This window comes from Triturus cristatus, chromosome 8, assembly GCF_964204655.1.
Source record: "Triturus cristatus chromosome 8, aTriCri1.1, whole genome shotgun sequence".
NCBI classification, from domain to species: Eukaryota; Metazoa; Chordata; class Amphibia; order Caudata; family Salamandridae; genus Triturus; species Triturus cristatus.
Genome location: NC_140591.1, coordinates 508,666,315 through 508,691,140, shown reverse-complemented (window position 1 = coordinate 508,691,140; position 24,826 = coordinate 508,666,315).

Below are 24,826 nucleotides of genomic sequence, written 5' to 3'. Positions count from 1 at the left end.
TACGCTACACTCGCGTAGTTTGTGCTACTTTGCGCTACTCAAATTGCACGTAGCACAGTGCAAAATCGCGTAGCGTAGTTGGCATTTTTTGCTCGCTCACGGTCCTCAACGTCAAGTTGGCGACCTCGAGCAAGCAAAATGACATCCCGGCGAGTCTTTTTCCTTGTTCGCGATCAGCAACATCACGTTGCCGATCGCGAGTGTGGAAAATAAACCTCCCAGCGAGATTCTTAACGTGGGGAGGTCAGGTTTCTCATTGCGAGTGGTCGCGTATGCTCGCGACCGCTCGCGATGAGAAACTACCAATCTGCGTTGAGAAAGTTGCCGCTCGTGTAACAATCTACTCAAGCATCAGAAAACAACAGCTCGCACTGTGCAAGATGCCGTTTTCAATGATTGCACATTGTAGACAAGCATCCGGCACTGTGCAATCATCACGAACAGTGTACTACGCAGTTCTCATAGTGCTACGCGTATCTCGCGTAGTGCGGAGTGCACTTTGCGTAGCTATGCGTAGCGCTACTACGGGAACTACTCCCAGGGTTAGCCAACAACTGTGGTAAACTAACTGGTCATCAAGTGTTGCCAAAGTGCGTTTGAATTGGCTATAGCTACCATGAGGCCTTGTCACTCCCACTCTAACCAAGACGCTAGACTGCTTTTGCCCCTTCTCACTGTTCGGCCATCTTACCCCTGAGCCACACTAGTCATGTAGCTTACCTGTTCTCAAGTGTCGATAACTAGAGACTGAAAAACTACCACTACTACCATGAGGCCTTATCACTCCAACTCTAACCTAGATGCTAGACAGCTTTTGTCCATTCTCACTTGTCAGCTATCTTACCACTGATCTATACTGGTCATGCAGCTTACCTATTCTCAAGTGTTGGTACGTAGATAATGTACTGTCTACAATGTTAATGAGGCCTGATCACTCCAGCGCTAATCAAGATGCTAGACTGCTTTTGCCCCTTCTCACTCTGTCGGCTACCGTTTACAGTGTGGGGGTATGATTCCAACATGTTTGATACCAAACATAACAGGATTCGTTACACACAATTTCGAGATGGTCATCGCGTAATTACATGGTGCCCCTCTATATGGTATATGGCTGCTTCACTTACAACCCGGGAGAATGGACTCTATAGGCTGTAGGGGTGTCCTGCTCATGCAGGGGCACCCTCACACTTAGAACAAAGCACCATGCCATCAGGATTGCAAAGGTCTGCTATAGGGGTGACTTATAGGTTTTAAGTGCCGTGACCCTAGATATAGGAAACCTATATCTTCCGTAGGTGGTACAAGCACCAGCTTACACAGGCTGCTATGGCAGGCCTGTAGTTACAGTTTGAATGATCTCCCATGGGTGGCATAATACATGCTTTAGCCTCTGGGGTACCTATGCCCGGGGTGCCTTAGTACCATATATTAGAGACTGATAAGGGTATCCCAGTATTCAATCTGTGATATACCTAAGTACATAACAATTTAAGGAAGAAAGCAGAGAGACTGGGGTCCTGCTTAGCAGTATCCCAGTCAGATTAGTCAAAAACAGCTTAGCAGCAGGCAAAATGTGGAGGTAACCATAAAAGCAGATCCTACTTTCCTATACACATCCCCAAAGCATTGTCTCCTGTTGTAATTCTCACATATAACATTGTTAATGTACTACCATTTGAACTATGCAATGTCAAAATGAGGGACTACGGGTAGCATGGATATGTTGTCTGTAAAAAACAACACATACATACAAGTGTGTGGGCTTGCAATTGCTTTATTCCATAGTTCAAATCATAGGCAGACATGATGTCAGACACTTAACAAATAGGGCATGTTTCAATTATACTGGGTCAGTGATCATATATTCACTTACAGACTCTCACAACATGGAAGGAGGGGATACATCTGACAATATCTGACACCATAGGCAACAACACATTAGGTCTACATCATCACCTGGATACATTTTTACCACCCCACAATTCTACATCCTAGTAACAAATAAACAAACACAAGTCAGTAGAACAGTTTCTGACCACAGAGTTTATTCAATCCAGTGTTGCTTGCATCTGGTGGAATGTCACAAACAAATGACAGTGATGTGCTACAAGCACTTTGGCCGACAATGAGGAGACACAGCAACAGCTACATCCAGTTCATAGACAATGAGGAAATAGCCAAAGTGAAGGCTGGATAGCATCATTTGGGTACAGCATAACATTATGTTAGATCACATGATAGAACACATATTTCATTGGGACCAAAGCACCACAAGGAACAAGTCTAATGGAAGCTGTGCTTTGTACATCCAATCTCTGTGACACAGATTCCCAGGAAGATTCCATGTCCACTTCGGATGTCTGAACAGCATCATATTCCGTCTGATGTCACAACTTTGAATTGTCCAAATGAAGTCAACATGGTGAAGGTACCTAAAACAGACCAACACAGAGAGATTAACTAAGAAAACATACATATGACACACATCACATTGTCAACGTCTAGACAACACAGTACAAAACAACATTTACAGCTGAACAAACCTACACTTACAATACCAATACCAAGACCTTCCCCACATCTTTCCAAAGCCATATATTCCTAGTATGTAGCATTAACATCCTCCTATCAACATCACTAGAACATTTGCAAATTATTTTTAAAGTCATCACACCTCATGCTATATTTACACTCATGAGAAGTTCTGGATGAGATCCTGACACAAGTCAGCTCCTTCGTCATCACCACTACCATCACCTTCATTTGGCACTTCCGGGTTCCCACCTGGAGGGTCTTCATGGCCTGCATCATCTGTGATTAAAGGTATGTTCCATCGCAGGGCAATGTTGTGGAGTATGAGGAAGACCACAGTGATCTTACACACCTTCCAAGAGGAGTGCTCCACCAGTCTAGTCCAGACATCTGAATCTGGCTTTCAGAAATTCAAAAGCCCACTCCTCTGGCCGCTATGCTCTCCCATGGGCCTCATTGAAGCGGACTGCCACTGGCATTGTAGGATTCCCCAATGGTGCCAACAGACATGGCCGATTGGGATACGCTGAGTCTCCTAGATGGAAGAGAGACAGAAGGGCAACATTTAGTCATGCACTTTCAGATCATTCTACCTGACATTTCCCACACAAAGATAGGATAGATTACACTTGCCTACAAGTCAGGCCCTCTCCGGTAGTAGTTGTGACATTAGCTGGGGTATAGAGTTTTTCCGCAGTATGAAGGAATCCTGTGCAGATCCTGGAAACCGGGCACAGGCGTTTGAGATATACAACTCCGGTAAGCAGACAACTTGCATGTAGATGAAATGGAAGTTATTTCTCTTGCAGGAGACTTGCTCCCTGTCATGTGGTGGTACTAAGGTAATATGGGTGCCATCAATAGATCCAATTATTTGTGGGATATGACCATATCCATAGAAATCCCCCTTTACAGTGGCTAAGTTCTGACATCTGGGGAACTGGAAGTAGCTGCCCAAGTGTCTGAGAAGTGCTGCTAGCAACTCAGAATGGACCTAGCTGAACATAGCGTGTGACATTCCACCTTAAATAGCAACAGTAAATTGAAAAGAACTCATGGTGTTATTCATGTAGGGTTATTGAATTGAAGTAGGACTCAGGTCATGCTCCAACTAATAACATTGATCCAGGATTGTTTGCCAATTCAAATGGAATCTCTGGTTGGCATGTCACTCTTCCATGGTGTGTAGGTCTGGAAATGGGCAGTAGACTGGATGCTAGCATCTCCTCCCTCTCCCAGGGTACCTATTTGAGGAGTACCCCAAAAATGTATTGTGTGCAGAGAAATATATGTGACAAGTAAGGCTAAAGTCAAGTGTTTGAACAGCAATGTTCCATGAAGCAGTATACATTTTACATCATAATTGGCATATTTTGCCCATCTACATGTCACCCCCAAGCTGGCATTCACAGGTCTGTAACAGAATTGTGCACATAATCAAAACAAAGATTTCAAATTTGCCACTATAGTAAGTGTACCATTACACATATTACCGCCAACCATGGTGTCCTTTGTGCTGCACACATTTTACCTATGTGCACAGTAAATCACTACACAGATGAAGTTTTGTGAAGGACATGACATGGGTAAGGAGCAATACAAATGTAAACATGTTTACCATAATTTTTGGGTGGTGGTGCCACACTTTACCATCACAATTATTGCCTCAGAAAATGCTAAAATACTGTCAATAACAATGTCTATACAACCATAAAAACGGCAGAAGCCTGACCTTGCAGATGGGACAAATGCGACGTTCCGCCGCCGGTGGTCATTGACCGTGCATGGGGTGGTTCACTCCACGGCAGACACACCCTGGCTGGGAGTGAAGCAAACATCACTAACCTGTTCAGAGAGCAACATAACAGGCATGCCCTGTATTGGATGGCCAACAGATATATACTTACCTATGTAAAACTTTGGAATGTGATGGTAATGTGGGTGCACTATGGTAAGTCTGCAGAGACCAAACCCTGGCAATGATTTCTACCCAATCGGGCACATGTTATAGCAGCGGTATGTGTGACATAGTCTTGCACCACAGTATCCTCTCCCTGTAGATCTGCTGATCCTTAGATAGTGCACAACTGAGTTTTTCTGAACAATTTCATGGCCTACTAGAACTTACATATACTTGCTATAGTATTGCACCTGACAAGACCCACAGACCTGACTCTACTTGCCATTCACCCACATTGTCAATGTGTTTCAGTGACTTAGAACGGGCCCCTCACTACCACAAGTCTGTTGTAACTGTCTCATGAGTAGAACTCAATTTGTGCTGGCATAGTGCACTGTTGACACATGTACAGTGCAGATAGTTGGCGGGTACAGCAGTGAAGTCCATCAGCATTACTTTACATTGAGTTGTCCACATGACCACTAATTTCCAGATTGTGGACACACAGTGTGACAAATTGCAGGCTTTCCATGGTGACCTATGTTTTGGAATGTATTATATTTAGTGGGAACAGTTATGTTGTGAACAGCATGGATAGAGTCACACATCTGGGGTGTGGAAGTGTCTGGACTGTCATGCACATGTACTTTATCTGTCATGTGCTCCCAATGGTGTGTTGAGGTATATCTAGACTATATTCACAGCACAAGTGTTATGGCCCTGGGTTACATGATGTAAGTAGGCTGGCATAGTCAGTAGAGGACATGACCTCAGCTGGGTGTAGTCATACTATGGTATCATGTGAGTGTCTATATTTATCATGGGAGTCTACACATTTGAGCTGATGACAATTTATTCATGGTCATGATAGGTCTCTACAACTGCTTGATCAGCCAGACAGATGACCCTAATCTTGCATATCCACTCAGTCTCTTCATCTATTGCATCCATACAAACAGAGAGTGTGGAAAACTATTGCCCAGAAAGGGGGGTCCCTAGGGGTCTTTTGCCAGTGCAGCATCCACTGTGGGAAGAGGTGGGACCTGGAATATCATGAAGGTCCATCAGGGGAAGTCCTTGGACACTTGCCAGAAACTGACTCCCCACATGCTGGCGGTGGCCTACCCAGAGCTTGATGGGTATTTGAGGGCCCAAAATCAGCTTGGAAGGGGTGAGTATTATGCTGCATAATCTGAATCATGCCTAACTATCTATTCATCATTACAGGTAAAAGCGACCACATCTGTATGGAGGTTGACTGATGACAAACACAATTGAAGAGTTATTGCATGTGTAGGTCTGATTGGCATGTGTAACATATCCGTGTTGTACCATCATCTGTACAAGTGTTTGCTACAGTATCTATGGGTCTACATAGTTTGAATTCTGTGTCCATCACAATTGCATGTGTTGCACAATGTGTCAAGGACTTTTGTAAATGGTGATGTGCATACATGTCTTGTGTAATCAAAGACGTGAATGTAGAGATGGGTGTGTGTGACACACACACCCAAATACATTGTTCATTGTAATAACTCAGATACAAATGATATACATACATGGTCGAAGTACTTACAGTACATGCACATGTGGAATAGGGTAGGTTCATTAAGTGGCTGCTGACATTGAGCAGGTAGTGTAATGCAGACATGTTGGGGTCATATATGAGTGTACACTCAGTTATACATTGGTATATGTGTTTGTTAGACAAGTTGAGGTGCTGCTACAATTTTAGCCGTCTCTTCATGGGAAGGGTATTCCCTGAGTCTCATAATATTTACCAGTTGTATTGGTTTCACAGTATGCTATGGGATATTGGTATTGGTCAGTACCCCAATCAGGAGTTTGCATGGCCTTAGGCCTAGGTACTCTCATGTCATATGGATATATGTGAGGACATCTCACCCAAATTTCTGCCACATGTTTCCATTTTTAAGTGGTTTGAGATATGTGATACATAGCAACGGTATGCAGTTTCACCTTTGTAGAGAGCGTTGTTACAGAGGACAAAATAAGAAATTTAATTTGGGCCATGTGAACAATGTCGAATGAGCAATTCTATGACACACCCTTCTTTATACTACAAATATAGCAGGAAGATAGCTGCATCAGGTGTCCATCATGTCATCATGAGGTGAGTTTAGGAAATTGACTAGTTGCTGTAGTGGGGCCTTGTGTGCAATGGATAGGGTTGCATTATTTTTGCCATGATAGTTAATGCCACCTGGTCACTGTTGTATGTCAAATAGGGGTGGGCGGAATTTGCGAAATCCACTTTCGCAAATTATCGCGAAAATGTTAAAAATTATCGCAAACACGCGGAAATATCGCGAAGATGCGGAAGTTTTTTTCCCGCATGTTCGCGAGATTTTCTGCATGGTTGCGGCTCGCCAACTTACCCATGTGGTTGCTCGCGGGCGCGCCCATCTTGTTTTCAGTTGTCTCGCGGTGCATGATCGTGAGAAGAAAAGACGTGATCGCGCGACGCATGACGTCACTGCGGGCGCGAACTGTCGCGAGACAGCGCAAATGGCTAAAAACAATTCAACATCTCATGGAGAACGCGACCGGATCAAGAAAACTTGTAGGCGAAAGCAGGGATTCAGGTAAGGCGATCGCGCGCGCGCGAGAATGTATTATTTTACAGCGCGAGCAAGAAACAAATTATCGCCAAGCTGCGGAATGCGTAAATTCTGACATTTTCGCGCTCTCCGCGGAACGCGAAAATGTCAAATTATCGCAATTTCCGCGAACGGAACGAAATTTTCGCCCAGGCCTAATGTCAAAAGTGCCTAAGTGTACAGGGTGATGTTATATCCTGCTATATATATGATGATGGAGTGGAGACAAGCTAAATCACCCAAGTTTTGCAGACAGTGGTCTAGACATCATTGTGCGCAACTGTTGAGAACTGGTGCTATACCATCATTGTACACCACCCTGTTCCATCTCTGCGCTCCCTGCTGTTCCCTACCCAGTTGTCCAGGCCCTCAGGAGGCTAGCAGTCTCTGCAGTTCCAGGAACCTTAGCCCCTGCCACTATGCCCCCAACTGTCAAAGTGAGGAGGCTATTGACCTCCTGAGAAAGATCTCCTTTGTGTAGACTATGTGCTCAATGCCATCCAGGGTCAGCGCAGCCATCAGTCTCGGATGGTTGGCTACCTGAAAGGCATTGACAGTGGTATGTCTGCCCTACAGAGATCATTTCAGGCTCTGGCCTCCTGACCCATGATGGCAGCCTTCCACCACCGCAGCCTTCCACCCCACCTCCATCCAAAGACCCTATACCCCTGCCTGTCCGAAGCACACACACACCTGTGCATGCACCCCCCAAACACACCTATACAGCACACACAAAAGCACACATACACCCACACACACATCAACACCCACTATCATCACACACACAACTGACACACCCATAGTCCCCTCAAGCCTATCCTGATACCCTGCACATCCACTACATTCACGCACACTACACCCAGATGCCCACACTCACCAACACAACACACACCTACACCACAATAGAGCCACCTACACCAGACATAACCACTCCCTCTACCTCCCAACCTGAACCCGGACCTGTGATCAATACTTCCTTTTCTCTTGGACTGTGCCCTGTTGGACAACTAACTCCATCCCAACACAGACCCCCTTTTACCATTCCTATACCCATCCCTTCTACCTCAAGAACCATCCTTCCCAGATCTAAAACCAAAAGAAAGAGAAAACCCAACCCCCCACACCCCAAATCGAGATCTTTGAGGTGCCAGGCATGGCCTACTGGATGCCACTTTCTGGGGAGGTACCCCTGGCAGTGTTTTGTAGGCAGGTTTGGTGGCAAACCTATTTGGCACCTGCCCCCACCAGCATCTATGTGGACTGGCCATTGGCCTGACAAATCTTTTTTAAAAGTTTGATATTAATCTGAATAAAGCAGATCCTTTTGTATGCCTCAGGAGAAGGCTAACTTTTCCATGGATGGACATGTTAAATGACATAGAATTGGGTAGGATGCCATATGGTGGTTATTTCTACTTCTCTTGGACAATGTTGATCTCATTCGTCTTGAAGATCTTGCAATGATGTAGGCTGGATATGTGTTTGATGTGTTGAAGTAGCAAACATGATTCACCACACATGGAAGGAATTATGTAGGCCTAATGTTGTATGATTTGTAATGGGCATATCTTCACATATCTGTGTTGGACTTTCACCTAAATCATCATCCTGTGTCACACATGCTGTTCCTGCATCCTGTGTCACACATGCTGTTCCTGCTTTATTTGCTTAGCCAACTTGCACTTCCACAGTTCCATGATTTGCATGGCTGTTGGTTATGATAAAGCTAGTCTCTGATATACTTCAGTCCACTGTGCACATGGGGATTTGGAGTCATGTGCTACTTTGACTATGGCCCAGGCCCTCAGGCTGTCAGATGACCTCATGGTACAGTGAGTACTATCATGTATGGGCATTTTATATTCAGACAGAACTTCTTCATGACATCTCTGTCTTTCATTGTTTGAAGTTCTGTGAATGGCAGGTACACTGGAGCCTAGCGTCTTCTTACTGTACCAGACTGTTAGAAATGGGATTTCTGGTTGGCTAAGACTTGCGCAAAAGCCATGCAGAAACCACCACTTTAGTCGGGGCAAGATAATTACATGCTGAAGATAACCCCTGCTCACCACCTTGGTAGCTTGGCACAAGCAGTCAGGCTTATCCCAGAGGCAATGTGTAAAGCGTTTGCGCAACACACACACAGCAGCACCATACTAGGCACACCACAAAAGGAACTCCACACAAGGTTATATATAAAAATAGCCTTTGTATTGTCATAAACACATTAGAATAGTAATCACACAATATACACTGTGCCAACTGGCACTAGGGAATATTTACAGGGGATTATATACACCTGACAGGGCCAATTGGGCCACTGTCAGAACCATCACAAACTGAAAATAGTAAATGTAGAACACAACCAGTAACTACTGGCAAACACTGCACTCAGCATTATATCCTGCAACATAAATCATATTATGCAATCAGTATCACATCAGGCGTAAAATACATTATGTGCCAACCTCATCACCCTAAACATATTAGACTATAACCTCCTAATCATAAATCACATTAGAGGCATAAATCACGGTGCATAAATCATATTCCCTGCGCACCACATAAATCAAATTAGACCCTGGTGCACGATCAACCTAACACAGTCCCCCTGGCCAACTGGCCTTCTCAGATGGCTCAAATGCCCTATGTCCAAAATGTCAGGGCTGGCTGCCAGTGCAGCAGAATCCCAAAGTGTGCAATTGTACAGGCCTAAACGTTGCAGCTGTCACTAATTGCTGTGCAGCTGTGTTCATCACTGTAGGCATGGGCACTCCCTGTGCCCTCTGGGTGGGTCCCCACTGGGACTCTGTAAACCAATGAACCCCAAGTTGCAGCTGACTGTGCTCTCGCAGGGCAGCTGGAATCTGCAGTGACAAACACTGGCACCACTGTACCTCAGGACCCCCACTGGGGCCCTAGGAGCAACTTATGGCCAAGAGATGTGCCCATCGTTGCAGCTGCCCTCTAGCAGGCGGGGCAGCTGAGAAAAAATAAATCAAGGGGCCTGGTACACTGGGGCCCCGTTCTGGGGCTCTCTAAATTAAACTGGCCCAATCAAGCACTGGCACGACCGTGCCTTTGGAGCCTAAACATCCTGTGAGGGTGCAACTGCCCGCAGCCATATGGCACAGGGGCTCACGGTGAAACCGGCCCGGCCTTTCACCATCGTAGCCTGGGTTCCAGTATTACAAAAGGAAAAAGCCTCAGCCCCACTCACCACTCCTCGGAGGGCTGAGGCGCTGTCGTCCGCATCCACCAGCGGTCAAGGGCTCACTGCAGGACATCCCTGGCAGTGCTCCGCTTCAATCTGGGTGCCGGCTCGGTCCTCCTTCCTTTGCACCAGGGTTCCCAACAGCTAACAGGAGCCACACTTGGGCCGGCCACTCCGTTGCCTTCCTTCCAGACATGCGTGGCAGGCCCCGCCCATAGTCAGGCAGATGCGCCTGACTTCTGGGTCGCATTCCAGGTGCAGCGCTAAATCGGTCCGCAGCGGTGATTCTCAACAGTGGAACGCGGGGTGGGCTCCCGTTAAAACAAACAATGCTGGGTGGGCACCCACAAAAGGCATTATAAAAGCGGGGTGGATACCCGCTCTCCAAAATAAAATCATCAATGCCGGGGCAGCACCTGCTGTGACATGGCACACACTTTAGGTGCCACGTTACAGCAGCAGTGACACTGCCCGCACAGGCCCTGCGATGGCAGAGGCCTGAGATAGGTTTGAAAGGCTACTTTGGTGGGTGGTGCAATCAGCGCTGCAAGCCCACCAGTAGCATTTAATTTTTCAGCACTGGGTATATGAGACACCACTTTACAAGCCACTGACAGGTAAATTAAATATGCAAACAGGGGTAGACCAATCTTATCAAATGTTACACAAAGAGTGCACGCACTTTACACTGGACAGCAGTGCTATAGTGCCCAGAGGCCTAAAACCACCAACACCATGTCAGAGAAAAGGCTAGGAAAAAGGCAAAATGTTTAGGGATGACCCGGCAAAAAGGGCCAAGTCCAACACAGACTATCCATATGTGTGGTGTTCACACATTTGGATAAGGCTCACAGTGTCCGCAGTAAAATCTGTGAGCAGAAAGCCAAATTAATCATGTGAACAAACAGTACTGGGTATGTAAGCATTGCACACCCATCCACATATGTACTGACTGTCAACGATGTTTTCCATTAAATACTTATTCTGGACTCCACATGTGTGAATTTCAGTCATGTACACATTGTACAATCTCATACTGAATCATATAACTGACTTGTCCTATATCTGTTGATATGAAAAACCTTATTTCCCTCATCGCGGTGGTCAAATTCACCACAGTAATCATGGGGACGTCAGCAGTAATGCTGTATAATCTTGTTTGTAAAGTGGTAGTTACAGAGCATTGGTCTACAATCTCTCTAGACATGTTCCAACATACTTGTAGTGATGGTGACGCTGTGTAAATTTGAGGAATTCTCTAATTTCAAACACAAATATGGGGGTTGCCTGACCTAGTTTATTGGACATTCTGTATCAACTACTGCCAGCCGACGTGGACCAAGTAGTAGGCATTGTCATCCATGGCGGACACAGCCATTGACTAACATTGTTGCAAATGACTGTCGCGGTTCAATGGCTGTGACCTTGCATGCATAAGACCTCCTACATGGCATACATGTATGTCATGGTGCATAAAACGATTCACTTGCCTACTGACTCTACTGTGATCTACACGTCCTCGAGTTAAGCTGCTGTTTTTCATCTGGTAGAGCTATCATGGCATGCACCAAAGGGTGGAGGCCCCCATCCATTATTCCAGAGGAGCTGGAGAAGCTTGCGGATGAGATCCATCCCCTGTATGGACAGCTCTATGGCTCATCAGAGAAGCAGTTCACTTCCTAACATACATGCTTCACTCTGTTAGACTGCATTGCTTTCTGTCTCACAAGCTACGATGGGGCTTTGTTGTTGCATATGTCCTATAGGACATACATAAATTGGATTGTGAAGCACTGTAGTCTAATGTGATGAATATGTAAATGTAAATAGGTATAATTGTGTGATGTAATACAACTGAGTGTAATGTGAACATATCATGCAGTGTTATATATAGTACTAGCTAGGGAACCTGCGCTTGCTCTCACCAGTCCTTGGAGAGCTTCCAAGGTTGATGTCCTTAGCTCATGTACTAAGTAGGTGGTAACCGTTTATTGCTTTGTGGTTGCATGATTGATTGTGAAAGATTGAGATATATATATATCCATGGGAATTGTAAGGAGGGTTGTTGCAATATTGGTCAATACCTTTAGTCTCCGCACAAAGGACACCAATGTCTGGATCGGAATTTCTGGTGCCGCTTGTAAAGCGCAATGCACTTTCATGTGCAAGTTATTAGGGGGTAGCCTTCAGAAAGCCTGGAAAGGTCGACAGCACTCGTTTTTTTAAGACAAAGCCCTCACAGGCATTTGGCTGAGGTCACCATCATCCCTAAAACAACAGTGGTTATTACCACACTGTATATAGCCGTTAAAAAGCAATTTTCAAAGTGACATGATGTGGATGGGTGTGGCATCGGTTTACATACTACAGGCGGATGCTACAGATTCACAAAACAGATTGATTGTATCAAGTAGTTTTCATCTTTGAGTCTCTGTGCATTTTTTTAAGACAAGATGATGAGTTGACCCTGAGTCCAATAATAGACCCTCTCTTCTTCTCACCACTCCCCTACCCTCTTCTGTTCTCTCCCTTCTGCTCTTTTCCCTCTCCCCCCTTACATTTTCCTCCACTCCACTTCTCCCATCCCCTCCAATCTTCCCTCTCTTTTCTTTTCCTCCCCTCCCCTGCACTCTCCTTCCCTCCCCCTGCAGTACTCTGCTCACCTTTCCTCTAGTCCCCACTCTTCCATTTGCCCCATCACTCCTGTCCTCCACTACCATCCGGTCCCATGCATATCATCAATGTGCATTATTTCGAGATCACATTGTTGCTAAAAGAAGCATCATAACGAAAGTATCTTGACCAAAAGCAAGCATTTATCAAACACAGTATGCCGAAGCAGATGACAAATACACGGATCGTACAGAAAACTCAACCCTAGCGGTCAAAAGTGTGAGATGTAATAAAATATAAAAAATCCTGAAATTCAAAAACATGCCAGGATCCTTGGAAACTAATGTTCTACTGAGAAAAAAAATACCGAGGGAGACGGTTCTGAATTTGTGTGGATGTCAGACATTTGAACTTTGCTAGAAGTTAATAATTAATGATCTTTGATTGTATAGTTTCACTTACCTAACAAGGGCGAACCTAGACTGTAAAGTATCACTAATGGAGCTTTCAAGAAAGGCGTGCATTTGTGAGCAGGCATTGTGCCTTGAATATCAGAAATACAAGTTGTAAACTGTGTCTATAAAAGGAGTGGGGCTCAGGAAAATATGGGTTTGTTTAATAGGTTTGTTCGTTTATAAAAGGATTGATATTTATAAGCTAATTTCTTTTTTTCAAGCACCTTTTAGAGCTTGTTGTTAATTTACAGCTGAGAGGTACACCTCACAGCAAGATTAAATAACAGTAGATAATCTCTTGCTGCAAGAAAGAATTCTAGCAAATAACAACATATCCTAGTTTAATTGTAATCCTAAAACGATATCTACCACCAATATGTGTTTTGCAAAATATTAATTTAATTATTAGAGATATCATCTACAGCATGACTTAATGCACCTGAAAAGTTGAGTAGTTTGGCATAGTTTTAACATAAGCAGGCATATATTGAAATACTCCTTTTAAATGTAGCCCCCTCCCCGTAAGTGCTAGAGTGGGAAAGATACCACAATACCCTTATTCATTTTTACTTGATTTTAACATCGATTTCAAACTTTTACTAAAGATTCTGAGCTGTAATTTTGCTCTAGGTTTCAATATAGTGGATACGTCCGAGACTAAGTTCCCTGCAGACGGTGGTACGGAACAACCACACACTGCACTTCTGTCTCTAAGGAACCAGAGACAGATGGTACCCAAAATCACACTTCTCTAACAGACAGGAAGAGAAAAACAACGGTGATTAGAAAGATGGGGAGAGGAAGAAAGACAGGTGAATTTACAGAGAGACAGAAAGTCGTAGAAATGGGGAGACAGAAAGTTCAAAAGGGGAAAAAGGCACTAAGAGAGAGGGAACGATTGGAAAAAAGATTTAAAAAAATAGAGGGCTATAAGACATAAGAAGAAACTGAGACAGGAAGCACGACATAGGGAGAGGAAAGAAACAATAGGACTGAGTGAGGCAGATGCACGCTATTGTGTATTTCTGGGATGTGGAATGTGTGTTTCCACTGGTGCCTGAAAATCTGCTATCACATACTGGAGATAGTCCTTTCCTTGACTCTCTTGTTCTTGTGTCAATCCTTGCCAGGACTTTTCTTTTCTTTCCATGAGTGAGTGTGGCATACACCTGGAATTTCGGAAGTAAGTCAAAAATAGGAAGCACCTACACACAGAAACTTCTTTGTGAATCTTCCACAATTAAGACCTTACAGATCATGGCATGAAAGGTGTGCAAATGTTTGAACACTTTACATTGGTTGTGATTTTGTGGGGTTTGAATGCTTTCCAAGTGATTGGCTTCTTAAATTCTCATTGCTCATTGACTGTTTGGCTTTACAGTCTGTACTGAGGCTTGGAATTGATTGGGAAGTGCTCACCCATTTCTGATTATCAGTGGTATTCTGGTAAGAGAACGTGCTCACCTTCCATTAGTAGGTAGACTCCCACTTTTTTCACTGGATGATATTCACTCTCAGTTAACCTAGGCCTGAACCAACTAAAGACCATGTTTTTGGGATGGGAAAGTCCTCTGCATGATAAAGGCACGTACCCCTGATCTGAGTGCCCAACTGTACTGTTTTCTGGATTCCCAATGCTGATTATTTGTTATATACAAACAAAGATACTGCTTGTGCACCATGACATAGTCCTGTCTCATGGATTGCAGTCTTGTAGGACTGGGAGGGACACCTAAAGAGTGGATGAAGACTGCCACCTTCACCGGGAGTTAAGAATCACAAGTGCAGTGGTGTCAGCATACTGTGTAGTGATCAGTGTAAGTGAACAGGACCTTTTCACCCTGTGTCACTAGAGTGAGGCCTACAGGCCCATTCTCCTTTTTAAAGGTTCTGCTGCTGTGTGGTTAACTCACTCTTGGCCTATATCATGAGTAGGTATTCTGAGCTGGTTGTAAGTGTGCCTGGGAAAGAAACAGTACGGGGATAGATCAGTAGTGTGCAGTGCATGTGTGGTTAGTGTATGTGCTTAGTGTACATATGCCTGTGAGGAATACATGACGTGAAAAGATGTAGTGCTGTGCAATGGATGCACAAGGAAAGCATATGCTGAATGTATGCATGCTTCTGTGAAGTGCAATACAAGAACATGGCGGCCGTGAGCTAAGCGGCCGCTTGCCTCCGGTGGTGCCGTCGTCCCGCGCAGTGATGTAGCGAGCAGAGACGACTGAAATCGTCAAATATTTACTGTTTTGTGGCCCCCCCATGATTGTTTAAGGTTTTGGCTTACCTTGGGTAACTGGGTAATGTGCGCTGGCGAGTCTGGCGACCTCCCTCTCTGGTTTCTCGCCGCCCTGGAGCTGAGGAGGGGCCGAAGGCCGGCCGCTCGTGGACTCCTCCGACTTGATTTCGGAAGTTGCAGCACAGGGAGAGCTGCTGCACCATCCACGCTGGAGAAGATGCTGGAGAAGACTGTCGACGCAGAGGAGAGGGGCAAGTGGTTATCGGTCGTCCCGCCTGCCTTGTGTCCATCGTTGTTACAAAACGAGGTATTGGGGAGCCAGGAGGAAGGGGACACACTGATAAGCGAAGCGCTCGTGTCAGACGCCGGTAAGCTTTTTTTGCCTTTCCTTCAAAGACCACAGAATCGTCCAGGGCAGACTCCAGTGAGACAGGAAGGGGGAACCCTTGAGAACAGCACAACACACAACACAATCACACAACTTAGTGCAGCCTTGGGCAACGCTAAAATTACCGGAGTAAAAACCTCAACAATAAAAACTGTTAAAAAGGTAGGAAGCGAGGAGGAGCAGTACAGGGGTCCAATAAAGGGAAATCCCTCAAAAAATCCCTTGGGGGGAAAAAAACACCACATTACCCTCGGAGGGCAAACCTACCACACATAGTAGTGCAATAAACTGGATTAGAGCTACCACTTTGGAAATAGAACCTGAAGATAGCTCTCCTTTTCAATCCTGTGAGATTAAGGGCAGAAGTATTAGAGCTTGTAGAACGAAGGGTAAATCTCTGGACTCTAAAGTAAGGATTACCCCCTCATTAAGGTCCTATTTTAAAATCTACCCACAGGTTTTGGATGTGGTAAAACAGGGGGAGACCCTCAGGAAAATTTTTGAAGAGTCAGAGATAGTGCAACAGTCTTTCCAGGGAATCATGGAGCAGTCAGTGATGGCGAATACCCCTACACCTGCCACACTTGTTACGCAACTTGAATTATCAAGTAACCCTAAGATCCCGGGAATAAATACAACCTTGATCCCATGTGTAGTCAGCGTTCATGTTAGAGGAGAAAGCCATACCACTGAAGAAGTAGAGGCCAGTGGCAATGGCTATGGCAATGGTAATGGCATTGGCTACAGGGGCAGCAGTAGTGGAGAAGGGGGGAAAGCCTCATTAGTACATGAGACGGGGGGTTTTTCTGTGGCATCTCTGGAGGCTCTTTTTTTCACCCTTTCTATGGATATCAGAAAGGGGTTTGCCATTTCAGAGACGAATCAGGGGGAGATCAGGCTTCTCTGTGAGTCTCTGGAAAAAAACTCGATCTTCTAAACTCCAGGACTGTGCCTTTAGAAAGCTCAGTGGAGGAGCTTAAAAACAATCTGGGAGCAGCTAAAGCTGATATTTCGACGCTCCAGAAGGAAGAGGCAGTGCTCCGGGACAGATTAGAAATGTTAGAAAACAACTCCTGGCGCAACAATCTATGTTTTCTGAATGTCCCAGAGGGAAAGGAGGGGGAAGATCTTAAAACCTTTATCGTTGCCCTCATAAAAGAATCAGTCCAGATCGAAGAGACAGAGGAAGATATATGAGGGATATACAAAAGATCCACAGGGACCCCTTTAGGAGGAACCCTAACCAGACCAAACCAAGAAAGATCTTAATAAACTTTCTCACTTTCTCCTTGAAAGAGAAGATATTAAATTCTGCCTTAAAACAAAAATCACTGAAACCCAGAGACTTTGCTTTTGAAATACGTTCGAACTTAGCTCGAGCCACTTTAGACCGACAATGGGAGCTAGGCAGAAAAAGGATGACTTTAAGAAATTGGGGGCGGTAGTCCAATTAAAATTTCCTGCACAACAAAAAATTATGCACAACAATAAAATGTATGACTTGAAAACAGTGCAGGAGGCGGACGAGCTCTTGGCAAATTTAGCTAAAGTCCCCAAGTAGCCTTAACTGGAATGTCATAACACATATTCACTATCCATTATTCAATTCTAGGCTCATTAGGGAAGAGACGTTTATGATAAATACACCTTCAAACCTTTAACCTTTACACTCTCGAAGATAGTTATGAGGTAATCAGGGTTAGTAATTAGCTAAACTAAACTAAATTACATGGGGGTCACAACACTAGAATTAGCTGATTTTTAGCTGTTTGCATATTATTGTTGAGATTAGTAACAGCTAGGGACGCCCCGGGAGGCAGAAATCTGGACTCTCCGTCCATGTAAATGGGGGTAGGGTTCTCTAGGGAGGGTTTAATTGAGGGGTATGGGGGAAGGGGAGCACGGGTGGGGAGCATTGGGGTAAAAAAGGAAAAAAAGTTCTCCTTTGCCTCTTGGCTTAGATTATTTTTGGTCTATCGTTGGATATGACTCTTGGTTTGGGGTCGAAACATAGGGAGACCAGGCATACTCAGGGATTCTTTTTTTAAACCACCATGAGAACGCTACTGTGCTTATCCTCGAATGTTAATGGCCTTCGGCTAAAAAATAGGAGAGCGAAAATCCTTCAATACCAAAAAGATTCCCCAGCTCAGATAGTTATCTTACAGGAGACACATCTCCTGAGAGAATAAATAGGTGGGATCTTTGGAAAACACAGATGGGTGGAGCATTGTGTTAGCTTTAGACAAAGCGCTAACATTAAGGGGGTGGCCATTCTGGTTAAAAGACAAGCAAATGCTCATCTTTTAAACGCTATGACAGACTCAAGTGTAACCCTGGGTGACTTCGCGAAGCTACGCAAAGTGCACTTCGCACTACGCGAGCTACGCGTAGCACGTCGCGAACTGCGTAGTACCTTTTTCGCACTGTGCCAGATGTCGTTTTCAATGATTGCACAGTGCGGACAAGCAACCGGCACTGTGCAATCATTGAAAATGGCATCTTGCACAGTGCGAGCTGTAGTTTACTGCTGCTCGAGTAGATTTTAACTCGAGCGGCAGCTTTCTCAACGCGAACTGGTAGTTTCTCATCGCGAGCGGTCGCGAGCATACGCGACCACTCGCACGCGACCACTCGCAATGAGAAACCTGACCTCCTCGCGTTGGAAATCTCGCCGGGAGGTTTATTTTCCATGCTCGCGATCACCAACTTGATGTTGCTGATCGCGAACAAGGAAAATGTCTCGCCGGGATGTCATTTTCCTTGCTCGCGGTTGCCAACTTGACGTTGAGGAACGCGAGCAAGCAAAAAATGACCGCAGCACTACGCAACACTACGCTACGCGTGTTCGCACTGTGCTACGTGCAATTCGCGTAGTGCGAAGTAGCGCGAACTTCGCAAACTACGCGAGCGTAGCGTAGTGCTTTGCCCAGGCTTACTCAAGTGGCAGGTGGGTAATTGTCAAGCTATCTATAATGGGTTATCTCTTAACTGTAGTATGTTATTATGGCCCTAACCAGGATGACCCCTCCAGCCGAAAAAACATTTTTACAAACTTGTTGGGATTTCCAGATCTGACTATTCTAGCCGGAGACTTTAATATAGTTGTGAATCCCCAAATGGACAGATCACCAATTAGCAGGGCAAATGTTTTGTCTAAGTTCAGGTTATATCTCCAGATGATGATGAGGCAGACTGTCATATTTGACTTCTGGAGAGAAAGGTCAGGTTCTCAACTAGGTGTCTCTTTTTACATTCGTAAATATGGACACAAATCAAGGATTGATTACATCTTGATAATGATTTGAGGAGTAATATAAAAAAATATAGGTTATTTGACTCCCCACCTATCAGACCATGCAGCAGTATGGATGGATTTAAACCTGACAGTAAAAGAACAACTGAGGGTGTGGACATTTGACCGTATACTTCTCTTAAATTATTCAGAAGCCTTCTATTTATCTCAGGAGCCAGAGTTCTTTTTTAATGTAAATATAGGTTCGGCAGAGACCTTAGTAGTGTGGGACGCCTGAAGTCCTACTTAAGAGGTGTAGCGACAAGCAGGACTACCTTTAAGAATAAGCAATACAGAGAAGAGGTTGCACACCTTCAGAGCGATATGAAGGTGGCTGAAATGAGTATGAATAATGAGCCCGACCCCGCAATACACCGGGTACATCTTCCGAAACATGGAACTTTGAAGGATCATTTGGAGAGTACTGTCCGGATGAGGATTTCTAAAAGATGGGAAGTGCGTAAACTTGCCCATTTTGAATATGGTGAGGGGGCTAGCACACTCCTGGCCTGGATGGCCAAAACTGACAGGGTACGAAATCTCATAAAACAAATTGATAATGATCACAATAATACCTCGGTAGTTAACGATGCAGAGATTGGAGAGGCCTTTCTTACCTTCTTTCAAGAACTATATGATGAGGATAATGAAGTAGATAGCAACGGTGCACAGGAGTGGCTAAGTCGGAATAATCTTACCCCCTTAAGCCCCTCCCAACGGCAAAAACTGAAGCTTGAGATATCTCAACAGGAGGTCAGGAAAGCCGTTTCTGTCTGTAAGGCTGGTAAGGCCTCTGGGCTGGACGGCCTTCTCGCAGAAATATACAGACTTTTGGGAGAGGCGATAATTCCGAACATGACAACTCTCTTTAACAAAATACTAGTGGAAGGTGTTAGACCTCCTACTTCGTGGGGAGAAGCCACTATAACCTTGATTTTAAAACTGGGGAAGTCTCCAGCCAATTGTGGGTCATACAGACCTATTTCTCTTTTAAACACAGACTATAAGGTTTCCAGAAGGAATTTTGGCCGATAGGCTGGGTGCGGTGGTGGGTGGTTTGTTGCATACAGATCAAAAGGGTTTTCTGAGAGGTAGGAATCTGTTTGATCTCACTCATGATTTTATTGGTGCTATTGAGTTGGCCTCTATTTTTTTTTTACCTTTAGCAGCAATGACATTAGATGCTACCAAAGCATTTGACAGGGCCAACTGGAACTACTTAACGGCTGTGTTAGAGAAGTTTAATTATGGGCCAAAATTTTGTCGAGCTATAAAGCTCATAAATAGTGACCCTTTGGCCAGGTTTTTGGTAAATGGGAATTTGACCAAATCATTCAGGATTACAAAGGAACCAGACAGGGTTGCTCCCTCTCTCCGCTCCTATTCAACATACATATAGAGCCTTTTGCTCAAAGTCTTAGGGGTGAGACGGATATTATGCCATTTAAATTTGGAACATGGGCGAAGAAGGTAGCCCTGTATGTGGATGACGTTTTAATTCTTACATCTGACTTGGAGGCGGCTTTTCCACACGTCATCCGGTTAGCACAGGACTTTGGCCTAGTCTCGGGTTATGAGATCAACGCAGTAAAAACTGAGATCATGTCATGGAATATGCCAGAGTGTCGATACCAAACCAACAGTGAGGTGAGATATCTGGGGTTTAAGATTGTCCAGAATATAGATAAGATTCCAGGCAAATCTTGCAAATGTCTCAAAGGAGTGTCGGAAACTCATGAAATCTTGGGCCCATCTTCCTCTGACTATTTTGGGTAGAATCAATTTAATTAAGATGATAATTTTGCCAAAAGTCACATTTCTTTTAATACAATCCCCCTATATTTTGAGAAGCAGGCAATAGATATGTTCCAGCAAGCTGTAATTCATTTGTGTGGGCCTATAAAGCTACGAGGATATCCTGGAAAAAGTTGAGGCGGAGGAGGATAAAAGGGGGCCTCGTACTACCAGACCTCCAATATTACACATGGGCCTTTCAGCTGACACACTCAAGACTGCTGCTCAAATCCCCAGATTCATCACAAAGAGGGATAATGTTTTTGACCATGTTAGATGGAGTGGGTCTTTCTCATGAGGATTTTCTTTTTAAATATGGAGACCAAAATTAGTTTTTTTAAATCAGGCTGAAAGTTCTATTGTGTATGGCTCGTATATGGGCCAGAATTAAACAATGCACTGGCTTAGATTTTTTTTCAAGGCTGGCGCTACTGTGGAATTCCCCGGGGGTTCCAGACTGTTTGAAGGACAAACTTGCAGTCCCCCTAAAAAAAGCAGGGTTCATGGTGTGGGGGGATCTGGCCGATGAGGGTTCCCTCCTGCCTTGGTAATTTCTAGATGACAAACTTGAGGGGGCCTGTCTAGATTCAAATACTTACAACTGAAGAGCTGGTCCCAGAGTCTTAAAAAACCTATAGGCAAAGGGAATAAGCTGGAAGAGCAGTTAGTACAGAGGCCGACAGGGAAGAAAGAAATATCCTTCTTTTATTGGTCTATTGAGGAAGTTATTGATGGGAATTTTAGACTGACCGAAGAATTGTGGGGCGATTTTATACCAGATATTGATTGGGTAGACCTGTGACAAACCTCTTTTAACACCTTGTTTACAGTTGTAAGACCAGCTTGGTTTAGGAGAAACCATTACTTTACCACACACTCTGGGCCTACCTATGTCCGGCTAGACTCTCTAAAATAGCTAAGGGTCTCCCTGTCAGTTGTAAGAAAGGTGATGTGGTGAATGCCTCTGATACGCATACGTTTTGGGATTGTCCAGCCATTTCTAAATTCTGGGCGAGAATAGAAAATTCCTTAGCTGACATTCTGGGAACCCCCATTCATATTTCTCTTAGCCTCATTATCTTTGCCATAATAAGCGGAGTAACAGGCTTGAGTAGGTTTTTTTGAATTTTACTCTATCTTGCTGGCCAGACAAGAGATATGTAGACGATGGGTTGAAGCTATACCCCCCCACACATTCAGATTGGTTATCCTCCTTGTATAAAACCTCTAAGACTGACTTAGCCAGAATGAAGAGTAATAGAAAGAAAGCAATTTGAGATTGATTGATAAATTGGTCTCCTGATTAAATCCCGATTTCGGGTGAGCAGCCACCAACAGTCACTGGTTAGGAATAATCAGAAGAGAGTGCGACCACCCTCTCTTTGACAACGAGAGGTCAGCAACATGAAGTAGGTTTGTTTGCTACTGGTAGGCGGGCGATATCTGATGGGTTCCCACCGTGACGGCCTACGTCACTAGAAATAGAGTAAAGGTAGCGACATCTCGTCTTTCTAGTTGTCTGGGGTCGGAGGCGAATGAGGAACAAAAAAAAAAATAGTGGATGAAGGCTGCCACCTTCAACAGGAGTTAAGCATCACAAGTGCAGTGGTGTCAGCATACTGTGTAGTGATCAGTGTAAGTGAACAGGAGCTTTTCACCCTGTGTCACTAGAGTGAGGCCTACAGGCCCATTCTCCTTTTTAAAGGTTCTGCTGCTGTGTGGTTAACTCTTTCTTGGCCTACATCATGAGTAGGTTCTCTGAGCTAGTTGTAAGTGTGCCTGGGAAGGAAACAGTACGGGGATAGATCAGTACTGTGCAGTGCATGTGTGGTTAGTGTATGTGCTTAATGTACATATGCATGTGACGAAGACATGACGTGAAAAGATGTAGTGCTGTGCAATGGATGCACAAGGAAAGCATGTGCTGAATGTATGCATGCTTCTGTGAAGTGAAATGCAAAAAGGTTGAATGCTTTGCAGTGCACACATGGTGAGTGTACATGCTGATAGTGTGAGTGTTTGTAAAGAACACACCCTTCTTAAATATAGAAAAACTTTGGGCTGAACAGCGTGTGCAGTCTGAGTGTGTCTACTGAATGCAAGGAAAAGTGATGGACCGAAAGTGTGCTGGGAATGTACTCTGAGTAAGTGTGCTTGCAGTGGTACATTACATGGATGACTCTGAGTTCCATTTTGGGAAACCCAGGCTTGCCTGATAAATACATGAGGAGGAGAGGAATCTCCCAGACAGATTTGTGTATTGCTACATTCCAATGAGCTGCACGGGACAAAAACTGGAGGGAAAAGGAAAAAAACTCCCTTTACACTTGAAAATACTTCTCTTTGGTTCAGTGATAGATAACAGGGGAGGGGCTTAGAAACATCTCAAGAAGAGAAATGGGGCTGATAAGGGAATCATAAAGAGTAGGGATGGTGGTCTGGGATTACCCTCTTGATACACATATCACTGTGGCTGATATCCAGGTGTGAACTCTGGGCATTCGCATTGGTGGTGCTGTGGTGCAATCAGCTTTGGAATCATGCCTGCTGTGACAGAAATCTTTCATGAGGAAAGAAGAAAGAGAAGTGTCCACTTCAAAAGAAGCAGGACTGAAAACATAAAACTTCAAAGACTCAGACCGTAATCACATTTGGTGTCTGGAAATAGAATAAAAGAAAGGGATATTCTCCAAACATTTGTCAGCTGTTAAGCGGCAAGAAGGGCTGTGTGAGAAGGGAAGCTCTGCAGGACTTCTGCCTGTGACCAGGACTGGGGTCCAAGGCCTGCTAGTCATCCTGCTGGGTGAGGGGACACCAAGTTCACCTGTCCTTGAACCTGGAGCACCATCACCTGCTGCTTGCGAAGACAAGTGTGCCCTATGAGGAGGAGGAGGAGAGTATTGGAGGGTACACAGTTCATTGGGTAACCCAGCATGAGAATTCTCTGAGTGAGGTATGAGGTTGTGCACCGATCAGGCCAATGCCCATGTGCAGTATCAGCTCTGTGACCTCCATATGCCAGGAGAGGGCTGCCCTGCTCTGAGCCATAAAAGAAGCACTGTACGTGAAGCACCAGGCTGCTCCCTGTGCCGCAGTGACCCGATATGTTGGAGGGTGTCGCCGGTGAACTGATTTTGGGTCAGAAGTGCAAGACTTGTGCCTACCAAAATTGGTGACCCTGTGTGCCAGGAGGTGGTACTGTAATGAGGGCAACCATATAATAAGAGCCTGGGCCTGGATCGTGAGTACTGCAGCAACCCTGTAAGCCAAGAGGGGCTGTCAATACCATTTTGGCCAATGTTGTTCCCAAACTGAAGGAATACTGCTGTGAGCAGCGAGTCGAGCCTGCATGCTGTGATCTGCACCTGACGGATTCCCCGAGGATCACCAAAATGCTTCAGAGGACGTCATACCCTCATTGGAGTTCCGGTTGGGAGCCAGAGGATCACACCAGCCCCCTCTCTGCTAAGGTGAAAGAGCAACTTACCTTTGTGCCTGCAGACCGGGTGCAGCTCTGATCACTGAATTGACACACCAGTGCTGTTCAACACTGGGAGTCTGTGTTGCCAGGTGCTGCAGCATACACCGTGAGTGGTCCTACTTTGTCATACAGGATCCAGCCGTGTGAGCAGCTGATGAGCGAGCACATGTTGCACTGTTAAACACTGCCATACCTCAAGAGTAGGTAAGACTGGAACTGGCCCTTTGTTGCCCACAGGGGACTTGCTACTAATGGTGCTGCAGCACCTCTGGCACTTTTGACTAATTCCTTGAG